Genomic DNA, 7,806 nt, shown 5'->3' on the forward strand with positions numbered 1-7,806 from the left:
ATTTAAGGCTTATTGCTTTATGATTAGAAAACTAATACAGAGTCGGATCGGCGTTAACAATAAACAAGGCTCAAGAACAGAGAGGGGTGGAAAGGAGGGGATGAACAGAGAGATGGGGCTGGAGGAGATGGAGAGAGAACGGGAAGGAGATGATGAACGAAGAAGGGCGGAGAAAGTGATGGACAGAGAGAGAGAGAGAAGAAGGAGGTGATGGAAAAAGAAATCTGGAGAGAATGAAATTAGGACATACACCCCACCTTCATATATTTTAGAAATATGTTCTTTCCCTTTCCTTTGTTACCCGTTTAAGCAGACTGAGCCACAACATTGTAGTTGGGTACAGTTAGTATTAGCACATAAGCTTCTGGTTTTTTTAATGTACAAAAGATTTTAGTCGCCACAGCAAGTACTTAAGGAGGAGATAGTACAGAATGTTCCCAACGAACCATTCCTTATATCATGTGCAGAATTTTTATTGAGTACAGAGATACAGATGGTTACAAGAGATAAGTTATCATTTCGCGTGTTGGTATCCCTAGTTCGTATGGGTTTATTTACAGATGTCATCTTTGGTTCGATTTCCAAGTTGTGAAGTTGTCCTTGAGCTTACTTAATTTAATTTTTCGAATTCGATTGTGATTCGTCTGCCAATTGCACTGTATTATTCATTCATGCCTTACTAACACGTGACAAGTATGCTGATACGGAACTTGTGTTCGGGTTTTCAAGTGGAAACGCTGCTGCTTATTGCTGCATCACACAGTAGACGATTCCATAACCTCAGAATACCAGGATAAAGAAAGTTTTCTCGTGTTTGCATCAAACTGATTCGGAATGGTGCAGTGATCATCAATCGTGTCTCATTTGAACATACGAATAAATGGTGCGTGAATGAAACAGAAGACATTATGCTGTTGGTAGCATGTGGTCCTTCAGCTAGCACATGCAAAACTTCTATGCATATTGTAAAATTCATCGTTCGCATTATGACTAGTGCTCCCATCAGAACAGAATGCCAAGGCGGTCTCAGAAGAGCTTCACATAGTGTTGGCAACAGAATTCGACAGAGCACTGAAGTCGATAGTGAAATTTATGTAAACTTAAATACCTCAGTAACATCTACAAAAGGTTAACTCATAAACAGTGACTGTAAGAAACTGATAGAAAATGGCGTCTGTTCAAAGTTCCACCCTTTTCTGTGCTAGCTGTATGTCAAACTGAATCTGTATGGGTAAACAAAGTACCATAAACACAAAACTCCTGCTTTTTACTTAAATGTACTCTTATCTTCAGTTGATAATTTAGTACTGTCCGATTAATAGTTTGTTTCTGGCAAAGGAGTGTATGCAGATAAATAGCACGTCTATAACTAAGTAGGCTTTCGCGGCCAGAGTCAGTTGACATTAGTTTTCTGAATACCGTACCGCGTCACAATGTAAAAAACTATATTGGAATAACCATACAGCGGCCTTTTGTCTTGGTGTGGATAGACCCAGACCCAGAACCACTGACTGGCGGAACGTTATGTGGTTTGACGAACCACGCTTTTGCCTATATTGAAATCACGATCGTCGCAGAGAGCGCGGAAGCCCAAATGGAGCGTTTCATCTTGAATGTGTGAAAGGCAAGTTCAAGCCAGAGGTAGGTCTGTGAAATTTTGGGGATGTTTTTCTTCTTCTTAATTGGGACTGCTTGTTGAAGTGACCACTAACACGAAGCTGGAGTTGAGATAGACGTAGTGAGTATGCTATTGATAACCCTATTTTCAAGACGACAACAGTAGAGTTCGTTTGGTTGGAAGGATGAGTGACTGGTATTCTGAACACTCCTCCATTCTATTACTTCCAATTAGCGTGGAAAATCACCTGACTTTAACCTATTAGAAAACCAGTAGGTAAAACGCCGACAAAAACCTCCCAGGAATTTGGAGGAACGGCGCGATTAACCATTCAGCGTTTGGCTTAGTCTGGATGCGACGAACCTGCACACTTCCTAACCGAATCCAGTCGGTTATCACGTTCGAAGGCGGAATTACGCGGTACTGAGTGAAGCTCATAATGAATTCTCTATGGGTGTCTAATGTTTTGTCCTACGAGCTCTCTGCAAGAGAGGCGCTCTGCATCGCGGTGTAGCTTGCTCGCCAGGTTTCGAGAGGGTGCGTTTCTGGATGAGGTATCGAATATATTGCTTCCCCCTACTTATACCTCCCGAGGAGATCACGAATGTAAAATTAGAGAGATTAGAGCGCGCACGGAGGCTTTCAGACAGTCGTTCTTCCCGCGAACCATACGCGACTGGAACAGGAAAGGGAGGTAATGACAGTGGCACGTAAAGTGCCCTCCGCCACACACCGTTGGGTGGCTTGCGGAGTATCAATGTAGATGTAGATGTAGATGTAGATGTATTTTTGCTTGCAAATATTTCTCGTTTTACGGTTGGAAATTCTATGTGAATTTATTTGTTATGTTTTTCCCACATGAAATGACAACAGAAAGTTATACTGCAGTCGTTATGTGTTTTACAAACATCTGTCTGTATGCTCTCCTTCGAACTTCTGTCTACCTTTCTTTTTCAGTTTTCATTGCCAAAGGAAAGATTCTTTGTTTTAATGGATGCTGCAAATTGCTGTTAGGAGTGCCTTCTCATTCTAGATGCATAATGTATGTTTACGCTGAACAATGCTTGCTTGAAGATTCTGCTGACAAGTGGTTAGCTTTGTCTTCATCTCTGAAATGCAGCTCCTTTCATTATCGTCTTTAATTGCTACCTTCTGAAGTTTTTCTGCTTCCTTTGTGTTGTTTCTTTCTACGAGCGTACTATTTCGTCACAAACGGTAGATTGCTATAAAATATTTGTTTTAGGTTGTACAAATAATGTATTTTGAACTCTAGACAATTGTCTAATCGGGTTCAGTAAAACTCATGGGTATTAAATCTCCAGGAACTTACATCCCATTTATTAGGCATGATTTTATACTCATCTACTTTTTTCGCTCGTTAGTTACTGCGTCGCTATTTAGACACACCGGATTTTCAGCGTATGTTGGTAAGAAGTCAGTTGAGATGCAACTGAAACCACTACATTGTTTACGGAATGGAATAAAAACGGACGGCTATGTATCGTAATGTATGTTACGGTAAACAGAACTCTCAAATGTACGACAGATCGTTCATGTCATCTCAAGAATTTGTAAGAACAATCAAACGAGAAAACATCTTTCACACTGGGGCACTGGCAATGCTGGCGTAGGAAGATGTACTTCGTTCAGACTGTATGGGTGTGTTGTGGTAATAGAGATAACTGTAGCGACGCAGGATGTTCGTGACGTAGCGTTATGCCGTTAGTGTTCGCTCAATCACTACCAGTCGTAACTGAAATCGTACCCGATGAGCTCCCCATACCACCACCACTGTGCCTCCAAAACATTCGTAGAATCAGTCTTATGCCCAGGTCAGAGCCATACTCACAAACTATGGTCCTCCGGGGTACTGCACAACCGCGATTCATTGCAAAACACACATCGACGCAATTCACCATCAGTCCATGCTAACCCTGCCACGCCACTGCAGACAGAGCCTCAATGTTGCGGTGTTTAACGGCAGGAAGGTAATTCTCTAGTGCGGTTGCTGGTAGTCTCAGAACAACGGTGCGAGGTGACGTCGATTCCACGATTCGACCAGCTGGTCAAGTGGAGACCAACAACGTATCCCGTTTCAAACTCTGTTTGGTGCTAATAACGCTGTCTTACACGAGTACGTAGCATCTGCGTGTTCATCACAGGGATCCCAGAATATTTGTCGTTCACGTGTACTATATATGCAACCAGGTCTGGTAACAACTTAAAATACCATACTGTAAGGGAACGGGTGAAGAAGGCAAGCGATCGTTCACCCTCCAGCGCGGCACACATATTCCCGTCACCGCTGATTCCGCATTGCAGGGTCGCTGCCAGCGCGAGTCAGCTAGCAACGCAGAATAAAAGTGGGTCTTTCTGTCGGCCGGGCGGCTGTTGTCATCAGACACCCTGCTGCGTCGTCACACACCGGGCTTCCGCGTCGCGTTCGGGTCGGTAGGCTGCGAGGACACTGACCGCTTCTGAGTATGTATGTAACGAGTTTTTAATAAAAGTTAAAGTAAATTATTCGACCGTGTTCAAGTGCTAATCACCGGCTCGTCCTAAGACCGTCACGCCCACCCGCCATCATCCTGACCAGTCAAATACCTTATAGTACGATCAAAACTAATGCCCTCTGGCACAGAGATTTGCAACAATAATTATTTACGCCGCTGCCTGTAATGTATACGTGTATGAAGTTACGTATATTTGTTGTTGTGGTCTTCAGTCCTGAGACTGGTTTGATGCAGCTCTCCATGCTACTCTATCCTCTGCAAGCTTCTTCATCTCCCAGTACGTACTGCGGCCTACATCCTTCTGAATCTGCTTAGTGTATTCATCTCTTGGTCTCCCTTTACGATTATTACCCTCCACACTGCCCTCCAATACTAAATTGGTGATCCCTTGATGTCTCAGAATGTGTCCTACCAACCGATCCCTTCTTCTAGTCAAGTTGTGCCACAAACTTTCGAAAGCTTCCATTCTCTTCTTGTCCAAACTGTTTATCGTCCATGTTTCACTTCGATACATGGCTACACTCCATACGAATATTTCAGAAACGTCTTCCTGACACTTAAACCTATACTCGATGTTAACAAATTTCTCTTCTTCACAAACGCTTTCCTTGCCATTGCCAGTCTACATTTTATATCCTCTCTACTTCGACCATCATCAGTTATTTTGCTCCCCAAATAGCAAACCTCCTTTGCTACTTTAAGTGTCTCATTTCCTAATCTGATTCCCTCAGCATCACCTGACTTAATTTGACTACATTCCATTATCCTCGTTTTGCTTTTGTTGATGTTCATCTTATATCCTCCCTTCAAGACACTGCCCATTCCGTTCAACTGCTCTTCCAAGTCGTTTGCTGTCTCTGACAGAATTACAATGTCATCGGCGAACCTTAAAGTTTTTATTTCTTCTCCATGGATTTTAATACCTACTCCGAATTTTTCTTTTGTTTCCTTCACTGCTTGCTCAATATACAGATTGAATAACATCGGGGATAGGCTACAACCCTGTCTCACTCCCTTCCCAACCGCTGCTTCCCTTTCATGTCCCTCGACTCTTATAACTGCCATCTGATTCCTGTACAAATAGTAAATAGCCTTTCACTCCCTGCATTTTATCCCTGCCACCTTCAGAATTTGAAAGAGAGTATTCCAGTCAACATAGTCAAAAGCTTTCTCTAAGTCTACAAATGCTAGAAACGTAGGTTTGCCTTTCCTTAATCTTTCTTCTAAGATAAGTCGTAGGGTGAGTATTGCCAACATTTCTACGGAATCCAAACTGATCTTCCCCGAGGTCGGCTTCTACAAGTTTTTCCATTCGTCCGTAAAGAATTCGCGTTAGTATTTTGCAGCCGTGACTTATTAAACCGATAGTTCGGTAATTTTCACATCTGTCAACACCTGCTTTCTTTGGGATTGGAATTATTATAGTCTTCTTGAAGTCTGAGGGTATTTCGATATTTAGCATATCTGGGATGCCTTGCAATGTGGCAGTTCTGCGTGCTCGCGACGTCCCTAGCATCTGAAGCCGTGCCGGGGGGAACTGACACCATGAATCCTGCAGGGCTGTCCATAAATCTGTAAGAGTACGACGGGGTGCAGACCTCTTCTGAACAACACGTTGCGAGGCATCCCAGATAGGATCAATAAAGTTTATGTCTGGGGAGTGTGGTGCCTGCCGGAAGTGTTTAAACCCAGAAGCGTGTTCCTGGAGCCACTCTGTAGCAATTCTGGAGGTTTGGGGTGTCGGATTGGTCAGCTGGAATTGCCCAAGTTCGTCGGACAGGATGCTTACATACGTGTTACCTATCAGAGTCGTATCTAGACGTATCAGGGGTCCCATTTTACCTAACTGTACACGAACCACGCCATTAGAGAGCCTCCACCAGTTTGAAAGGTCTCCTGCTAACATGCAGGGTCCATGGATACATGAGGTTGTCTCCATACCCGTACACGTCCGTCCGTTCGATACAGTTTGAGACGAGACTCGTCTCACCAGGCAACATGTTTCCAGTCATCAACAGTCCAATGTCATTGCCGCGCAATTATCAAGTGTACACGAATAGGCCTTCGGCTCCGAAAGCCCGTACCAATGATGTATCGTTGAATGGTTCGCACGCTGATACTTGTTGATGGCCCATCTGCAGCAATTTGCGTAAGGATTGCGCTTCTGTCACGTTGAATGATTCTCTTCAGTCGTTGTTGGTCCTCTTCTTGCAGGATCTTTTTCCAGCGGCAGCGATGTCGGAGATTGATTTTTTACCGAAATCCTGATATTCACGATACACTCGTGAAATGATGGTACCGGAAAATCCCCACTTCATGGCTACCTCGGAGATGGTGCGTCCCATCGCTCGTGCGCCGACTATGACACCACGTGGAAACTCAAATTTTGATAACCTGCCGTCGTAGCAGCAGTAACCGATCTAACAATGCGCCAGACACTTGTTGTATTATATACAGTAGATGCTGACTGCTGCAGCGCCTTATTCACCTGTTTATATATTTGATTACACATAGCTATTACCAGTTTCTTTGGCGCACAGGGTGGTCCGTTGATCGTGACCGGGCCAAATCGAAATAATCGTCAAACGAAAAAACTACAAAGAACGAAACTTGTTTAACTTGAAGGGGGAAACCAGATGGAGCTATGGTTGGCCCGCTAGGTGGCGTTGCCATAGGTCAAACGGGTATCAACTGCGTTTTTTAAATAGGAAACCCCATGTTTTATTACATATTCGTGTAGTAAGTAAAGAAATATGAATGTTTTAGTTGGACCACTTTTTTCGCTTTGTGATAGATGGCGCAGTAATGGCTCACAATTTTAGACGAACGGTTGGTAACAGGTAGGTTTTTTAAATTAAAATACAAGGGTACGTTTGAACATTTTATTTCGGTTCTTCCAATGTGATACATGTACCTTTGTGAACTTATCATTACAGCGTGATTACCTGTAAATACTACATTAATGCAATAAATGCTCAAAATGATGTCCATCAACCTCAATGCATTTGGCAATACGTGTAACGACATTTCTCTTAACAGCGAGTAGTTCGCCTTCCGTAATGTTCGCACATGCATTGACAATGCGCTGACGCATGTTGTCAGGCGTTGTCGGTGGATCACGATAGCAAATATACTTCAACTTTCCCCACAGAAAGAAATCCGGGGATATCAGATCCGTTGAACATGCGGGCCATGGTATGGTACTTCGACGACCAATCGACCTGTCATGAAATATGTTTTTCAACTGCACGCGAGGTATGTGCCGGACATCCATCATGTTGTAAGTACATCGCCATTCTTTCATGCAGTGAAACATCTTGTAGTAACATCGGTAGAAAATCAGCATCAGCATATATTGCACCATTTTTATATTGCCATCGATAAAATGGGGGCCAATTATCCTTCCTTCCATACTGCCGCACCATACATTAACCCGCCAATGTCACTGATGTTCCACTTGTCGCAGCCATAGTGATTTTCCGTTGCCCAATAGTGCATATTATGCCGGTTTACGTTACCGCTGTTGGTGAATGAGGCTTCGTCGCTAAATAGAACACGTGCAAAAAATCTGTCATCGTCCAGTAATTTCTCTTGTGCCCAGTGGCAGAACTGTACACGAAGTTCAAAGTCGTCGCCATGCAATTCCTGGTGCATAGAAATATGGTACGGGTGCAG

Source organism: Schistocerca americana, chromosome 4 (assembly GCF_021461395.2).
Source record: "Schistocerca americana isolate TAMUIC-IGC-003095 chromosome 4, iqSchAmer2.1, whole genome shotgun sequence".
Lineage (NCBI taxonomy): Eukaryota > Metazoa > Arthropoda > Insecta > Orthoptera > Acrididae > Schistocerca > Schistocerca americana.